We start from the raw sequence: 19,518 nt of genomic DNA on the forward strand, positions 1-19,518 counted from the left end.
AGTTAGCATTTTTAATAAAAATGTACAGACTGGAGACTGGCCCACATGATGTCACCACAGGGGGCGTGTGGGCACATCTCCCCTTAGGTATAAGAGAATCCATGGAGAAGACAGGAGCACTCATTGCCAGAGGGAATAAGAATTATAAGCAACAGGTCCTGTTCGATAACAGCATAATCCAACTGGAGAGCCCCTCCTCCACCTATATTGAATTGTCTCTGCGATCGTATAGTGTAAGTTATCATCTATCCTGTTTATTTTGTGTAACTGCTTATGTATTTTAATGTCTCCTTTGTAACATCCTTGTATATATTTTTCCTAAACACTGCCTCCCTTTTGGATTAAATATAAAATTTAATAGTCCTGTTTCTTTTGTTCTGTATTCATTCCCTTCCCCGAAGCCATATACGCTACCAAAACGCAGGTGTCCGGCCAGGCCTGTACTATAATTCAAACTCGGCCGATGGTGGCAGAGAATATTAATAATTGTGCTATCGTGAAGCTGACAGTGACCATACAGAGTGTTATGGGTCCGGGTGGTGGAACCTCTGTGCCGAGGTGCAAGGTGGGACCCAGAGGGGCGTGACTAAGTATCAACCCGAATCGACCCATGTCAGACGGCGGCTAACGACTCCGTGACCAGGGAGGATCCGGGCAGAGGGACCAGGTGCTACTCTGGGGACGACCTTGTAAGAAAGCAGGTGGCTCCCACGGGTCAGATGGCTGGGACTGACCGGTATAACGGGTGGACACGGCAAGCAGGCAGAAGTCTCTGGTTAGCTGACGGGTGGTCACGACAAGCAGAGCGAGTAGTAGTCTCTAGGTTTACCAGGCAGGTGGTCACAGCAAGTGACAGCAGAGTCTCCAGGCTGGCTGGCAGGAAACAGGCGGGTGCTCCCAGGTGAGCGGGCAGACAGACAAGGCTGGTAACAAGCAGGTAACAGGTGGGCGCTCCCAGGTGAGCGGGCTGACGGACACAGCAGGTAACAGGCGGGCGCTCCCAGGTGAGCGGACTGACAGCCAAGGCAGGTAACAGGTGAGCGCTCCAGGTGAGCAGGCTGGCAGGCTCGGCAGGTAACGGGCAGATAACAGGCTGGCAGGCAGGACGAGAAGTCAGGCTAGCAGCAGGACCTGAGGGCTGAAGCGGAGATAAGAAACTGTGCAACAACTTTGCTCGGGCACCTCCATTTTGGAGGAGGTGCCCTATATATGGGAGGACCCTCGGCAATTGGCCCGGGGACTCCTTAGGACGGCCTAAGCACAGTGCCCGGGGGACTGCGCGCGCCGACAGCAGGCTGAGAAGGGGAGCGTGGAGAGAGAGGAGGTGAGAGGGACGGCATCTCTGCCGGGCAGGAGGCAGAGACGCCAAAGCTACAGGACTGCACGCACCGACAGCAGGCTGGGAAGGAGAGCGGGGAGAGATGAGGTGAGAGGGACGGCGTCTCTGCCTGGAAGGAGGCAGAAACGCCGATGCTACAGTACCCCCCCCCTTTCGCCCCCTCTTTTTTAGGCCAGAAAGGAATTTTTCAAGGAGAAGCGGGGCATGGATGTTCTCCCTGGGTTCCCAAGTTCTCTCCTCTGGGCCAAACCCCTTCCAATCCACCAGAAAAAAAGGTTCTCCCTCTTACTCTCTTGGTGGCCAGAATATTCTCTACCTCAAAAACGTCCTCAGCAGCAACCGAAGCAGGAAGAGTACCTGAATTATTGGAGAAAGAGTTAAAGATAGCAGGTTTGAGGAGAGAAACGTGGAAGGAGTTGGGAATGCGTAGGGTGGGTGGAAGCTTCAACTTGTAGGCCACATGATTGATCTGTTTAAGGACCTGGAATGGACCGATGAACCGAGGACCCAGTTTGTAGGAGGGTATTTTGAGCCGCACATGTTTGGAGGAGAGCCAAACCTTGTCTCCCGGACGGAATTGAGGCGGATCCAGACGTCTTTTGTCAGCAAATCTCTTCATCCGCTCGGAAGACTGGAGAAGTGCGGACCTGGTATTCTCCCAGATAGTGGAAAAGTCACTGACCAGGGACTCCGCAGCAGGGTTGTCCACAGAAACAGAGATGGGAAACGGAATCCGGGGTTGTTGGCCATAGACAATAAAGAACGGGGACTTGGAAGTGGATTCGCTCTCATGATTGTTATAAGAAAATTCGGCCCATGGCAGGAGGTCCACCCAATCAGTATGGTGGGCATTGACAAATTGCCGGAGGTAGCTGGTAAGGATCTGGTTGATCCGCTCTACTTGACCATTGGACTGAGGGTGGTAAGCAGAGGAGAAATCCAGGGTGACATCCATCAGCTTACAGGTAGCTCTCCAGAAGCGTGAGGTGAACTGAACCTCTCAATCCGACATGATGTGGAGAGGTAGGCCATGGAGATGAAAGATATGGTGAAAGAAGTCTTTAGCTAGCTCAGATGCAGACGGGAGACCAGGCAGAGGAATGAAATGGGCCATTTTAGAAAAGCGGTCCGCGACCACCCAAATGACTGTACAACCAGCAGAAACAGGGAGATCGGTAATAAAGTCCATAGCGATATGTTGCCACAGGGCAGCAGGTACGGGAAGAGGCAGGAGATGACCGGCTGGTAAATGTCTGGGAACTTTGTTGCGGGCACAAGATGAACAGACTGAGACGAAGTCTACCACATCCTTACGCAGGGTAGGCCACCAGTAATGCCGGGTAATGAGCTGGAAGGTCTTCTTTTGGCCAGCATGGCCAGCTAGTTTAGAAGAATGGCCCCAGCGAAGAACCTTCTCACGGTCTGGAACCGCCACAAACGTCTTACCGGGTGGAAGACGAGTTACATCCAAGGGGGCCACATTCATCACCTTGGAGGGATCGATGATGTGCATAGGCTCCTCCTCTTGATCGGAGGACAGGAAGGATCGGGACAAGGCATCGGCTTTGACATTCTTGTCCGCCGGGCGGAAATGCAGGATGAAGTCGAAGCGGGCAAAAAACAAAGACCACCGGGCCTGACACGGATTGAGTCTTTGGGCATTCTGGAGATATGCCAGATTTTTGTGATCCGTATAGATGATCACCGGGTATAGAGCCCCCTCGAGCAGGTAGCGACACTCCTCCAGCGCCAATTTTACGGCTAGCAATCCTCGGTCTCCTATGGAGTAGTTGCGCTCAGATGAGAAGATTTTGTAGAAGAAGCCGCAGGTTACCATTCTCCCGGAAGAAGATTTTTGGGTGAGCACCGCCCCGACTCCGGAGGAGGAAGCATCAACCGCCAGGTAAAATTGTTTATTACAGTCCGGACGGTGCAGTACAGGGGCAGAAGAGAAGGCTTGCTTTAAGGAAAGGAAAGCCTCCTCGGCTTCGGGCGACCATACCTTGGGATTTGCTCCCTTACGGGTGAGCGCAGATATGGGAGCTGTCCGGGAAGAGAAGTGCGGGATGAAGAGACGATAGTAATTGGCGAAGCCCAGGAATCCCTGAATCGCCTTCAACCCCTCCGGACGGGGCCATTTTAGAACAGCAGAGAGTTTCTCGGGATCCATTCGCAAGCCTGTCTGGGAGATAACATAGCCCAGGAACGGAAGAGAGGTCTGTTCGAAGAGGCACTTCTCATATTTAGCATAAAGGTGGTTCTGCCTGAGCCTAAGCAGGACCTGACAAACGTCCCTCCGGTGTGTGGGAAGATCCGGAGAGAAGACCAAGATGTCGTCCAGGTATACCACCACACAGGAGTAGAGAAGATCACGGAAGATGTCATTGACCAGTTCTTGGAAGACGGCGGGAGCATTGCAGAGACCGAAGGGCATCACACGGTACTCATAGTGACCGTCCCGGGTATTGAATGCCGTCTTCCACTCGTCTCCTTGCCGGATACGGACCAGGTTATATGCTCCATGTAGATCCAGCTTGGAAAAGATCCTGGCGCCTTTAAGGCGATCAAACAACTCGGAGATGAGTGGCAAGGGGTATTTATTCTTTACCGTGATATGATTGAGTCCTCTATAGTCAATACAGGGACGTAGCGAGCCATCCTTTTTTTTGACAAAGAAGAATCCGGCTCCAGACGGGGAGGTAGACTTCCGGATGAATCCCCTAGCCAGATTCTCTTCAATGTACTCAGACATGGCCCGGGTTTCGGCCGCAGACAACGGGTAAATACGGCCATGGGGTGGAGTGGCGCAAGGTACCAGGTCGATCGGGCAATCATATGGCCTATGAGGGGGCAAAGTCTCTGCTTCCTTTTTACCGAAGACGTCAGCATAGGACCAATAAGGAGCTGGAAGACCGGGTAAATTAGCTGGGGTAGGTGGTGGACGAACCGGACGAACCAGAACCAGGCAGGTCTTGTGGCAGGCCGGCACCCAACGGAGTACTTCAACGGATTGCCAGTTCAACATGGGTTCATGTGTCTGGAGCCAAGGTAGGCCTAGCAATAGGGAGTGAGAAAGTCCGGGTAGTACATGAAAGGAGATCTCCTCAGAGTGTAGAATTCCCACCTGCAGGGTTATGGGTTCCGTGACGAGCAGGATGGTCACCGGAAGGAGTCTTCCATCCACGGAGGCAACTGACAATGGTTCAGCCAGAGACTTGGTGGGAATACGGTATTTCTCAACCAGGGACTGGGCAATGAGGTTTCCAGCTGCTCCAGAATCCAGGTTGGCGAGTTCAAAGTGATGGTTCTCTCCCCTGGAGATAGAGACAGACAAAGTCAGAGATGGAGAGGGCTTAGTTTTGTCTAGGGTGACCTCTCCGAGCGGTCCTAGACACCGGAGTTTCCCGGCCTCTCCGGGCAGGAACGGATCAGGTGCTCCTTACTGCCACAATAGAAACTATTAGGAGGGCGGTAGCAAAAAACTTTAATTTAATGGAACGCAACCGACCCCGGGGTCCGCAATGCAACCTGGAGGACTGCTGCCGAACACTTTCCGGGTGGAAAGGAAAGCGACAACTTAAATATTAAACCCTTCCTTGTTTCTCCACACAGGAACGGGTATAGCGGTACGCTCTATCTCCGTTAGCTGCACGAGAGATAGGCAGAGAAAAACTATCTGTAGTCCTGTTGACTACGCCAACGGGTACACGTGCCCCCAGCCGGCGTGCTACCGGACTGAAGGGTTCAACTCCACGTGACGGACAGGCGTTAGCCGTGCACAGGACGTCTGCAGGCTGCTCGGGGTGATAGGCGACCCCTTTGGCTGAGCCAGGCTGCTAGACGAAGCTACCTGCCTCTATAGAGCTAACCTGCCTCTATGGAGCTAACCTGCCTAAGCGACCTTTGCTAATTAGCCGAGCGAACTCTGGCATCGGCAGGTCACGGAGTGAACAGCTAGGGAGCACGTGGAACAGAGTTGTCCGCACAACGGTATCACTTGCTCAAATGATCTGAGCGCTTTGCCATGTTTGTGGGCGGGCCTTTTAAAGACTAAGCCCTGCCCACCGACGCGCCATTGGTGACGTTACCCGTGGACCAATCAGGCGGTGCCAGGTCACCGGGTCAGGTGGGTGCCAACCCACCAATCATGATCCGCCAGGTCACGGACATGCTCAGTGCGGCAAATCCTGGACTTAGATTCCACAAGCCCTGTCTCTCCCTGCAACCCAGGCTTAACATTGCTAGGCACAACTACCTGGAAGATAAACAGTGCTCGCTGACTAGCTAGGCGTTGAGGCTGACAGCAATGCTGAGCAGCATCAGCCCTGGCTGGACTGAAATGGGAGACCACAGAAGGTCCTGGACCCATTTTGAATCCAGCACCAGACCGATGCCTAACAGAAACAGCTCCCCTCGGCTCGGCGTGACTCTTGGTGAGATTTGACCATCTTGGTCTGGTCGATCTGCATGTGCTTGGGTGAGTGTGCCCGGGGTGTGACAGAAGAGGAGACTGGTCTCTGGAAAGTAGGAGCAAGGCGGGGAAACCTTCTCTCACGGGTGGTTTCCTTGGTGCGTTCTTGAAACCGGATGTAAATCCAGGTAGCCAGCGACACCAGGTCATCCAGGGTGGTAGGAATGTCCCGACCGGCGAGCTCGTCTTTAATCCGACCGGAAAGGCCCTCCCAGAAGACGGACACCAGGGCCTCGTTATCCCAGGCAAGCTCAGAAGCGAGGGTGCGGAACCGTATGGCATATCGGCCCACGGTGAGACTCCCTTGGCAGAGAGGAGGCTGAAGAGGTCTTACGTCCTTGTTCATTGAAGACTTTCCAGAAAGCAGTGAGGAAAGACGATAGGTTGGACACCAGGGGATCCCCTCTCTCCCACAGGGGATTTAGCCAAGCCAGTGCCTCTCCAGTGAGATGGGACATGATGAATGCCACTTTGGCCCGATCAGAGATAAACTGGTGTGCCAAGAGTTCAAAGTGCAGGGTGCACTGGTTCATGAAACCACGAGCCAAGGCGGGGTCTCCACCAAAACGAGGCAGTGCAGAAAGCCGGGAACCGGGGTCGGATACCATGGTATTGGTGGGTAGCGGAGCTGCCGGGGTGCGAGTTGTGCAACTAGAGGCGGGTCCTGGTGGGGCAGTCAGTGTGTCCAGGCGGGAGTTGACACTCCGCAGGTGGTTCAGGATGGATTCCTGTTGGGATCTCTGACGGGAGACTTCGTGGTAAAGGTCAGAGAGCGAGGGAGCTTGGGTGCCACCGGGTTCCATGGCCTGAGCAAACTGTTACGGGTCCGGGTGGTGGAACCTCTGTGCCGAGGTGCAAGGTGGGACCCAGAGGGGAGTGACTAAGTATCAACCCGAACCGACCCTGGTCAGACGGCGGCTAACGACTCCGTGACCATGGAGGATCCGGGCAGAGGGACCAGGTGCTACTCTGGGGACGACCTTGTAAGAAAGCAGGTGGCTCCCACGGGTCAGATGGCTGGGACTGACCGGTATAACGGTTGGACACGGCAAGCAGGCAGAAGTCTCTGGTTAGCTGACGGGTGGTCACGGTACGTGACAGCAGAGCGAGTAGTAGTCTCTAGGTTTATCAGGCAGGTGGTCACAGCAAGTGACAGCAGAGTCTCCAGGCAGGCTGGCAGGAAACAGGTGGGCGCTCCCAGGTGAGCGGGCTGACGGACACAGCAGGTAACAGGCGGGCGCTCCCAGGTGAGCGGACTGACAGCCAAGGCAGGTAACAGGTGAGGGCTCCAGGTGAGCAGGCTGGCAGGCTCGGCAGGTAATGGGCAGATAACAGGCTGGCAGGCAGGACGAGAAGTCAGGCTAGCAGCGGGACCTGAGGGCTGAAGCGGAGATAAGAAACTGTGCAACAACTTTGCTCGGGCACCTCCATTTTGGAGGAGGTGCCCTATATATGGGAGGACCCTCGGCAATTGGCCAGGGACTCCTTAGGACGGCGCGCGCTGCCCCTTTAAGAGGGGGGGGGACGCGCGCCCTAAGCACAGTGCCCGGGGGACTGCGCGCGCCGACAGCAGGCTGAGAAGGAGAGCGGAGAGAGAGGAGGTGAGAGGGACGGCGTCTCTGCCGGGCAGGAGGCAGAGACGCCAAAGCTACAGGACTGCGCGCGCCGATGCTACACAGAGAGCGTTAAACATGGATTCCAGGCTTTGGAACCCAGGGGTGTTACGCCATATGCTCGCTAGTCGCTTGCCGATATTCACGTAGCAAGTAGTCTGGATCGCGTGCTCGCAACTCTGGACGAAATACTGTCAGCGTGATGGCAACAGTGAGATATTGCGTGGTCTCCCCGGTGTCATCCCTCTGTGGGTGTTGGAATCCCTGACAAGGGGTTTTGGGAGGTGTATAATGAGGAGTTTGTGGAGGAAATTGGGAGGTGTATAATGAGGGGGGGTGGGATTTTGGAGGAGTATAATGAGGGCTGTGCGGTGGGATTTGGGGGGTGTATAATGAGGCGTATGGTGGGATTTGGGGAGGTGTATAATGATGAGGTTGTGGTTACATTTGGGGGGTGTATAATGAGGGGGTTGTGGTGGGATTTGAGAGGTGCATAATGAGGGTGTGTGGTAGGATTTGGGGGTGTATAATGAGGGGGTTGTGGGATTTGGGGAGTGTATAATGAGGCATGTGTTGAGATTTGGGAGGTGTATAATGAGGCTGGTGTGGGATTTGGGGGGTGTATAATGAGGGGGTGGTGGGATTTGGGGGGTGTATAATGAGGCTGGTGTGGGATTTGGGGGGTGTATAATGAGGGGGTGGTGGGATTTGGGGGGTGTATAATGAGGGATGTGGTGGGATTTGGGGGTGTATAACGACGAGGTTGTGGTGAGATTTGGGAGGTGTATAATGAGAGTTTGATGGGATTTAGGGGTGTATAATGAGGGTTGTGGTGGAATTTGGGGGTGTATAATGACGGGGTTGTGGTGAGATTTGGGAGATGTATAATGAGGGGGGTGGTGGGATTTGGGGGGTGTATAATTAGGGATGTGTGGTGGGATTTGGGAAGGTGTATAATGAGGATTTGATGGGATTTGGGAGGTGTATAATGAGTGTGTGGATGCACCAATATGGAATATTGTAAGCACGGGTCCCGTTCCATAACGGTCCATTGGAGCGCCTCCCTTCCAGCTAAACTGAATTGTCTCTGCGATCTGTCTAGTAAGTTTTATTAATCACATTTATTTTGGTGTAACTGTATATGTATTGTACTGTCCATATTTGTAAAATCTTTTGTACATTTTTCATAAACACTGCCTCTCTTTGGATTAAATCTAAAATGTAATAGTCTGTTTTTTGTGCTCTGTAATCGTTCCTCCCCTGAAACCACACGCTACCTATAAGGCATACGATCGGCCAAAACTGATCGGTGGTGGCAGCGAATACTATTAATTGGGTTATTGTGAAGCTGGCAGTGATCATACAGGGGCGTATACACATATTCCATGCGTTGGAATTCAGAGGTGTGTATGCTATACGCTCACTGCTCACTTGCCGATAATTACGTAGTGAGTAATCGGGATCGTCTATGTGTGCAAATCCCTGACAAACTGGTGGCAGTGGTGGGATATTGTATAATCCCTCCGGTGTCGTCCCTGATATGAGGGGCGTGTGGTGGGATTTGGGAGGTGTATAATGAGGGGGGTGTGATGGGATTTGGGAGGTGTATAAGGAGGGGGATGTGGTGGGATTTGAGAGGTGTATAATGAGTGTGTAGTGGGATTTGTGGAGATGTATAATGAGGAGCGTGTAGTGGGATTTGGGGAGGTGTATAATGAGGGGGGGTGGGATTTGGGGAGGTGTGTAATGAGGGGGGTGTGGTGGGATTTGGGGAGGTGTATAATGAGGGGGGTGTGGTGGGATTTGAGAGGTGTGTAATGAGGGGGTGGTGAGATTTGGGAGTTGTATAATGAGGGGTGTGAAGACCCGGGGTCTTCCATGGGATTAATGCTACTCAGACGACACAGGGTGAGGGTAAAACAGTGTGGCAATACTTTATTGAAACACTAAACAGATAGAACAGTCCAAGCAAATACCCAAGATGGTTCAACATTACACAGTGTCACCCTTCTGCTGGCCCACCTGGGATAGAACAGCTGTGACTTCAGGACTTCCAGGGCCAATTACTTCAACCAGTGGCTCCCTTGCTTTTGGCGGACCCCCACAGAGAGGAGGTAGCGGCAAGATTAGGAAGCTGATAGTCCATCGAGCTGATCGTCCCACCCTGGCCTCTCCGAGAGTTTCCATGGGGCCAGATGACCGGCTGGTCCCAATCTGGCTTCTCCAAATGTCTCCATGGGTTCCAGGCAACTGGAGGGTCCCCCCTGACAATCCCAAACAACATATGGGGCCAGGTGACTTCATCGTCCCAACCTGTTTTCCCCAAATATATCCATGGGTTCTCTAATGGTCAGTGGAGCAGATCCGTATCCTTCCAGTCAGGGCCGTATACCCTTAAGCCAGAATCATGTAGAATCCAAATCTGTGTCTCTCTGCATCGAGCCATGCTATCCATCTGTTGTCCTGAAGAATGTCTCTCTGATTCTCCTTGCAGCAGGATATAAAATCCTTTTTATATTTACATATGTGGCTAAGGTCATCAGTCACAGGGGAGGTGCAGTTCTCAGGTCTCATTGTTTGAGCTAATCCCCTTGCTGTTGTAAATAAACTAGCTGGCTTAGTAGAATATGCAATTAGCATAGTAACAAACATTGTTTCTTTGGCTGGTCAAGAAGGACAGTGACTCAGTGTTTGGGAACACATACATTCACAAGTCAACACAAACACAATAGTGTATTTCTCTTGGCTTAATAAATCTAGACCGCTGGCAGTTTAAGATAAGAAGCTGTTTCGTCACATCTCTCCCCCATCTTAATTAGCCAGACATGATAGAATCCCAATCATCTTTTTCCACTAATTGGAGACAGTCCAGCAGTGTGTCTTTAAGCACAGACAGTAATTTACGAGGTCTCCCCTTCATGAGAACAAAACTTTGTATCATCCATTTTCCTCAGAGCATATTCCATGTCTTCCTTGCGAATAAACGCCACACGTAATTGATGAGAAATGACTCGTATCCATTGCGTCCACACATGCCGTCCTTTGCATCCTGTGGTTCCTGAATTAAATCCGATGAGTGTCGGTGGCCTGGTATTCAATCCGTTGAAGCTGGCACAGCTCCTGTAGTTGCCGTTTTCTTGTTGCTGCTGTACATCATCTCCGGTCCTCCTCCAAAGGCCGGGCTGGTGGGGTTGGACATGGAAGCATCCGAAACCCATTGTGTAGGCCTCACCTCTGGTCTTCTGGGTCTGTCTACATGCCTCCCTGGCTGTAGAACACTTGCACAGTGTCTGCGAACATCAGTCCCCTGCAGTTCCCCCGTATCTACCGGGCTGAGTAGTGTCCCACTGTTGCTACCAATATGTGAATACCCGAGCTCTTCCATGGGCGTAATACTACTCAGACAACACAGGGTGAGAGTAAAACAGCATGGCAATACTTTATTGAACCACCGAACAGACAATAAACACATAGAACAGTCCCAGCTAATACCCAAGATGGTGCAACATTACACAGTCTCATCCTTCCTTCTCCGCCCGCCTGGGATAGAACAGCTGCGATTTTGAGTCTTCCAGGGCCAACTACCTCAACCAGTGGCCCCCCCGCTTCTGGCGGGCCCCCACAGAGAGAAGGTAGTGGCAGGCTTAGGAAGCTGACAGTCCATCAAGGTACAAGGCCAGGAGACCCGAAGGTCCCAACCTGGCCTCTCCGAGAGTTTCCATGAGGCCAGATGACCGGCTGGTTCCAATCTGGCTTCTCCAAATGTTTCCATGGGTTCCATGTGACTGAAGGGTCCCACCTGACAACCCCAAACAACATATTCATGGGCCCAGGTGACTTCATTGTCCCAACCTGGTTTCCCCAAATGTATCCATGGGTTCACTGATAGTCAGTGATGTATCTTTCCAGTCAGAGCTGTATACCCTTAGACCGGAATCATGTAGAATGCAAATCTGTGTCTCTCTGGATCGAGCCATGCTATCCATCTGTTGTCCTGAAGAGTCGCTCTGATTCTCCTTGCAGCAGGATATGAAACCCTTTTTATATTTACATATGTGGCTAAGGTCAGTCAGAAGTACGTTTTCTGGAATTGTCCAAAAGTAAAAGATTTATGGAAAGAAGTACATGAACTCATTTATAAAATAACAGAACATAAATTTACCCTATCCCCCTAACTTTCTCTTCTATCTTTAGACATTGAACTAAAATTTTATGAACCAAATTGTTGAACCAAAAAATTTAGACCCAATCCCATACATATCTTATTAGCTACAAAATTTTTTATCACATCCAAATGGAAACAATTAAAACCGCCTCTCATGACCGAAATTATATAAAAAGTCTCTCTACATAATATATAAAGATTAGTGTTGAGCGAGCACTAAAATGCGTGGGAAGGAGAGCCTATTCCGCTGTAGTGTGTGCATGCCAAACCCCTGTTCATGGTACATGCGAAGATGCCTCCCACCTTGCACCTGTCGTTGCAGACTTGCAACTATCCCCATTCAAGTCCTTGTCCCAGGGCAGTGTTCAATTGTACCTCTCCCATTCCTTGCAATGCAAGCGCAAGTATGCAGCCTGCCACCCACCCACTCCCAGGCTGCAATACCATACTGCTTGCTTGCTTGCACTTTAAATTGGGCCTTTTAGGCATGTGGAGGCGGAATCTGACCACCACGCCATGGCTGTGTCGGCGGCCTGGTATCCATACTCAGTCCCCAGCCGCCTGGTGGCCGAGTGTCCCCGCTTGCTCCCCAGCCTCCAGGGGGTGGCCGGGTGTCCATACTCGGTCCCCAGCCACCCCTATTTGTCCCGGTAACCTTTCCCACACTTTTCTTAGCCTGGCCTGCTTTAGGGCAGCATTGGCCGAGCCCACCGGACTATCAGACTCCTCCGGTGGGCCCTGGCTTCTCCATCAGGGGAGTTGAGAGTGCCAAGGTGAGGAGCATGATGAGGATGATAGAAGTTAGCATCTGCTTTGTTTTGTTGTAATGCAAGCGCATGTATGTAGTAGCGGCTAGGCCTGAGGTAGTCAGCGTTTTGGCGCATATCCTACCTCCTCCGAGGATTGCTGGATGTTTTCCTGCTACTATCCAAGTTCTATGACTCCCGTTAAAACAAAGCTTCAGGTGATAAATGATGGATGAGGTAGTGGCAAAGGACAAAGAGCAGGAGGAACAGGGACCATTCACATCAATATCAGGCCAGTCAACCAGATATGTCTTGTAGGATATGTTTCTGTAACAAAAGGAGCGGTTCGGCTACACAGTTATAGGGCATACAGTGAGTGCAATGCCTACCAAAAATTTCGAGGCACTCCAATGCCCCTTGGAAATGACATGGAGGTTAGAGGGCGTTAACTAAACCTTTTTTTCCATTTATAGCAACTGGGTCTCCTGTGCACTGTTGGCCTAAGCAGTGAATGGAAGGCTTTCCAAAAATTATGAGGAACTGCAATGCCCCTTACAAGAGCCATGTGTGGCACCCCAGGGGTCTGGTCACCACAGTAATAGAGATATTACGTCGGAGAGCAAGTGGGAGGTTTCCTGGTCAGGATCCCTTAAACATGCAACATCTTCCTGCCCCAGTCCTGGGAGGGGAGAATTCTGCCCTTATAAACTGGATCTGGGGCGGGGTTGAGTGAGTCAGAGAACAGAGAACAGTCAGAGTCAGAGTGAGAGCAAGGGAAAGTAACAGCAAGGAGCTCTGTAGGAGCTAGGAGCTAAAGACCAGGGGCTGGAAGCTGAGCAGAGCTCGCCCTGGCAGAAGACAATAGGAACCGGACACAGGAGTCCGAGGCTGTGAGGACTTATATATCCAGCAGCAGAAACCAGCCGGCAGGGGATTTCAGGTCCTCTTGCCATAGAAGCCCGGAGGCTCAGTCACAAGCAAGGGACCAGCACCACCGTCGTGGAGCGGAGGCTAACAGAAGGCCCCAAGTCACCAGCCATACGGGTGAGCACTACACGGTACACTCAGGGACGTGGGCTACTTCTACCCGCTTACAGTAAGGTAACCAGGAAGAGTGCAGATAGACGGGGAGTCCTACAACTACACCTGGCCAGGGGAACTCCTGCTTGCTCACAGACTGACCAGGCCTCTTATGCTAGCCAGTACTCCCGGGAGGGTCTACCTTATAATCATCAGTAAAGACCCTGAACTGCACTGCAAAGACTCTGAGTCGTTCCTGCTGCGCTCGTGCACCATCACCCCCATCATCCACACTCACTGCCCTGAGGCTATACTCCTCCCGTGGGGAGTTATCCCATTCTCTGCTGCGCACACAACACCAGCCTCAGCGGTCTGCCTCGCAGCGGTGGTACTCCCTGACCGCAATCCACGGGTGGCGCAGTCGGACAATTAACCTCAAAACCTAAGAAAGACTGCCACTGGTTTGATCAGCCTGAGCCACGGGACCCGGTCACCGCCACGGAGACTACAGACCCCAGAGACCCGGCACCGGGTATCCCACACACGTGTACACACGGCCCAGGGGGCGCGTCACATGCAGTACAGCATATTACAAACATAAGTCCCATTATTGGGGAGTGGGTGTCCCATAGTATTTGCTTATGCTTTGCCAGCAAAAGCTGCCAAAAATTAGGACGGAGCAACTTGCAATGCCCCTTATAAGAGCCATGCAGTACAGCATATTACAAAAATAAGTCTCATTATTGGGGAGTGGGTGTCCCATAGTATTTGCTTATGCTTTCCCAGCAAAAGCTGCCAAAAATTAGGACGGAGCAACTTGCAATGCCCCTTACAAGAGCCATGCAGTACAGCATATTACAAACATAAGTCCCATTATTGGGGAGTCGGTGTCTCATGGTATTTGCTTATGCTTTCCAAGCAAAAGCTGCCAAAAATTAGGACGGAGCAACTTGCAATGCCCCTTACAAGAGTCGTGCAGTACAGCATATTACAAACATAAGTCCCATTATTGGGGAGTGGGTCTCCCATAGTGTTTGCTTATGCTTTCCAAGCAAAAGCTGCCAAAAATTAGGACGGAGCAACTTGCAATGCCCCTTACAAGATCCATGCAGTACAGCATATTACAAACATAAGTCCCATTATTGGGGAGTGGGTGTCCCATGGTATTTGCTTATGCTTTCCAAGCAAAAGCTGCCAAAAATTAGGACGGAGCAACTTGCAATGCCCCTTACAAGAGCCATGCAGTACAGCATATTACAAACATAAGTCCCATTATTGGGGAGTGGGTGTCCCATAGTATTTGCTTATGCCTTGCAAGCAAAAGCTGCCAAAAATAAGGACGGAGGAACTTGCAATGCTGGCACCCTGGTGGTATAGTGGTGGTGGAGGCTGAGGATAAGGAGAAGAAGATAAAACAGCCGAAACGAGGAAGCGTATACCCATGTGTGGGTGTGAAGCGGTGCATGTGAATACACCTCCCGAAATAACACAGTGGATTTGACTTTATGTTACTCTGCTGTCATTTGGTGGTGATGGGAAGTCTGGCCCAATCCAGCCCTTGTTCATTTTGATAAGGGTCAGCTTGTCAGCATTGTCAGTTGACAGGCGAGTGCGCTTATCAGTTATAATTCCCCCAGCGGCACTAAAAACACGCTCCGATAACACGCTAGCGGCAGGGCAGGCCAGGACCTCCAAGGCGTACAGAGCGAGTTCATTCCAAGTGTCCAGCTTGGATACCCAATAATTAAAAGGCACAGAGGAATCACGGAGGACGTTGGTACGGTCGGCAAGGTACTTCCTCACCATCTTTTGAAACTTTCCACTCCTTGTGAGAGTACCCCGCGCCTCAGGGCCTGTAAGCTGGGCGGGTGTCAGAAAACTGTCCCAGAACGTTGACAGTGTTCCCCTGCCTCTGCTGGATTGGAGTTGCATCTCTCTCGCCTGTACGCCTTGGTTGGGCAACGAACTGTGACCTCTGCCGCTAGCGTGTTCAGATGGGAATTTTTTTAAGAGTTCTGCAGCAAGGGCCTTCTGGTACTGCCCCATTTTTGTAGACCTCTCCACCTCAGGAATAAGAGAGTGAAAGTTCTCCTTGTAGCGGGGGTCTACAAGTGTCACCAACCAGTAATGACTGTCACCCAACATTTTGACAACGCGAGGGTCACGGTTAAGGCAGCGTAACATAAAGTCAGCCATGCGTGCCAGACTGGTAACGGGCAAGATTTCCGTGTCCTCACCAAGATGACGACTGACCATGCTCTCCTCCTCCTCTTCCTCCTCCCCCCTGTCCTCAGGCCACCCAAGCTGAACCGACGGTATGACACTTGTACAGGTACTACCGTCTACAACGCATGATAGCAGCTCCTGTTCTTCCTCCTCCTCCTCCTCCTCCTACTCATTGTCCCCCAATGCACGTTGGGATGAGATGAGGCTGGGCTGTGTGTAATCGCCCACTACGGCTTCTTGATCCATCTCATCATACTCTGGCTGCAATGCCTCCTCTTTAATTCTCTGCAGAGAGCGTTGCAAAAGACAGACAAGTGGGATGCTGACACTAATGATGGCGTCATCGCCACTCACCATCTTGGTGGCCTCCTCAAAGTTTGTCAGGATGGTACATATGTCAGACATCCAGGTCCACTCCTGAGGTCTTATGTGTGGAGTCTGACCTGAATATCGACGGCCTTGTTGCAGCTGGTACTCCACAACTGCTCTCTTCTGCTCACAAATCCTTTGCAACATGTGGAGGGTAGAGTTCCAACGTGTGGGGACATCAGACACCAGTCGGTGTCCCGGAAGCTGCAAACGCTGCTGCAACACAGCAAGGGCGGCGGAAGCTGTAGCCGACTTGCGAAAATGAGCTGACAGGCGGCGTACTTTCACGAGCAGATCTGGCAACTCGGGGTACGATTTAAGAAACCGCTGAACCACGAGGTTATGCACATGAGCCAGGCATGGTACGTGTGTGATCTCACCTCGCCTCAGAGCCGCCACCAGGTTACGGCCATTGTCACACACGACCATGCCGGGATGTAGGTTCAGCGGTCTCAGCCACAGATCTGCCTGCTCTTTCACAGCTGTCCACAACTCACAAGCAGTGTGAGGTTTATCACCTAAGCTTATGAGTTTCATCACAGCCTGTTGCCGCTTGGCGGAGGCAGTACTGCAATGCTTCCAGCTTGTAACTGATGTGGTGATATCTGAGATGGAGGCTGAACATGAGGAGGAGGAGGATGCACAGGAGCTGTACACTGTGGGGGAAACTCTGACTGACATAGGGCCCGCAATCCTCGGTGTGGGGAGGATGTGTTCCGTCCCAAGGTCCGACTGGGTCCCGGCTTCCACTATGTTTACCCAGTGTGCCGTCAGAGAGATGTACCGTCCCTGGCCGCAAGCACTTGTCCACGTGTCCGTTGTCAGGTGGACTCTCCCAGTAACTGCGGGCACGGCAGATGCTTTGGGACACGTGCTTGTGTAGTGCGGGGATGGCACACCGGGCAAAATAGTGTCGGCTGGGGACCGAGTACCGAGGGACGGCCACCGCCATAAGATTGCGGAAGGATTCCGTCTCCACCAGCCTAAAAGGCAGCATTTCCAATGCAAGCAGTCGTGAAATGTGCGAATTTAGGACTGTGGCCTGTGGGGCGTTAGCTGCGAATTTCCGCTTTCGTTCAAAGGTCTGGGATATGGACAATTGAACGCTGCGGTGGGACGTGGACGTGGACGTTGATGCTGTTTCTTGAGAAACTGCCATAACAAGTGAAGACTGAGAGGAGGGGGCATCTTTGCATGCAGTATGGACAGGGGATTGCCTTGCACACACAACAGGGGGTTCTATTGCACGCACAACAGTGGAAGAAGCAGTGGTGACACCCGCTGACACTGGTCGTGGACCCTGGGTTTCGCCCCACAAAGTCGGGTGCTTTGCTGCCATGTGCCTGATCATGCTGGTGGTGGTCAGGCTGGTAGTTTTGTCACCCCTGCTGATGCTGGCATGGCAGGTGGAACATATGGCCTTTTTGGGGTTATCAGCAGAGTCTTTAAAAAAATTCCAGACTCTGGAAGACCTACCGCTTGTACTGGCAACGTCCCTCTTGTTGGTGTTACGGGGAGCGGTTGCCTGCCTTCTGTCTGTGGCCACCACACTGCTTCTTCCTGCCTGCTGGGGTACTCTGCCTCCCTCCCCCTGTGTGTTGCTGGCCTCACTCTGCATGTCCTCCTTCCACGTTGGGTCAGTTACTAGATCATCCACCACCTCCTCCTCTTCCACTTGCGCACCACGATCCTCCTCCTCACTTCCTGGCAATTGTGTCTCGTCATCGTCCACCTCTTGTGACAGATTGCCAACGTCGACTTCCTGTGGCCGTGGCTGTTCAAATATTTGGGCATCGCAACATGGGATCTCCTCTTCCACCACTTCAAGCGTATCAGGCGAGGGGCCCAAATATGGAAATGGACCAGTGAACAGCTCTTCAGAGTGTCCAAGTGTGTGATCACTTGCTGTCTGACGACACTCGGCATGGTGGGAGGAAGGAGCATCAGGGTGAGGAGGAGTATGCGGTCGAGACTCACGGCTACTAAGAGTTGACCGTATGGAAGACAGACCGGAGGTGGTGGTGCCCAGGTAACTGGAGGTATTATCTGCTATCCAATTAATAACCTGTTCACACTGATCAGTTCTCAATACTGGTGTTGTTCTGTGCTTCCCTAGTAATTCGGTCAAGAAGTGGGAGCGAGAAGATGTGGCTGTTGGTTGTGGCACATTTTCACCTTGGCCACGGCCCCGTCCGCTGCACGAACCATCACCAGAACGTCCACTTCCACGTCCCTTGCCACGCGCCTTGCCCATTGTAAATGAAGTAAAATAGCTTACACTTGCACTATCAATGGAAAAAGGGTAATAAAGAGTAGATTAGAACCGTGGAAGAGGAAAACCACAGTTATTGTTTACTGGGGTATACCACACTTTTTTAAATAGAGATATTTGCGGCTGAACAGTGAGCGACACACTCAAACTGCTTTTTTTTTTTAGATACCAAAGGCCCAAAACTGGATAGTACAGCGATTTGACCCGTGGAACTGCGAAACCACACTGGGATGTCGGGCCTACACAAGACTATTTTCAACAGATATATTTTTGTGTCACAACAGTCAGGAGACACTACTGTTTTTCTTTACGGAAAATATACCAAAACCTGAATAATAGAGATTTTTTACCGTGGGATGGCAAAACCACAGTTATTGTTTACTGGGGTATACCACACTTTTTTAAATAGAGATATTTGCGGCTGAACAGTGAGCGACACACTCAAACTGCTTTTTTTTAGATACCAAAGGCCCAAAACTGGATAGTACAGCGATTTGACCCGTGGAACTGCGAAACCACACTGGGATGTCGGGCCTACACAACACTATTTTCAACAGATATATTTTTGTGTCACAACAGTCAGGAGACACTACTGTTTTTCTTTACGGAAAAAACTACCAAAACCTGAATAATAGAGATTTTTTACCGTGGGATGGCAAAACCACAGTTATTGTTTACTGGGGTATACCACACTTTTTTAAATAGAGATATTTGCGGCTGAACAGTGAGCGACACACTCAAACTGTTTTTTTAGATACAAATGGCCCAAAAGTGGATAATACAGAGGTTTGAACCGTGAAACTGCAAAGCCACACTTGTATTTCTCGGGCCTACACCAGACTATTTTCAACAGATATATTTGTGTCTGAACAATCAGGAGACACTATTTATTTTTTACGGCAAAAAATGCCAAAAGCAGGATAATAGAGATGTTTTACCGTGGAACAGCAAAACCACAGTTATAATTTACTGGTGTATACCAGACTTTTTTGAATATATATATATTTGCGGCTGAACAGTGAGCGACGCACTCAAACAGTTTTTTTTTTATAGATACAAATGGCCCAAAATGGATAATACAGAGGTTTGAACCGTGAAAGTGCAAAACCACACTTCTGTTTCTCTAGCCTACACCAGACTACTTTCAACAGTTATATTTGTGTCTGAAAAATCAGAGACACGCTTTTTTTTGGGGGGGGGGACACACAGCAGAAGGTTAATAAGACGGGTATTTGTACAGTGTGAAAGAGAAAAAAAAAAGGAGGATTTAGATGAAAAAAAAAAGGATTTTTCCTGT

This window comes from Phyllobates terribilis, unplaced genomic scaffold (genome assembly GCF_046119375.1).
Source record: "Phyllobates terribilis strain yellow unplaced genomic scaffold, ASM4611937v1 Scaffold_358__1_contigs__length_1942743, whole genome shotgun sequence".
NCBI classification, from domain to species: domain Eukaryota; kingdom Metazoa; phylum Chordata; class Amphibia; order Anura; family Dendrobatidae; genus Phyllobates; species Phyllobates terribilis.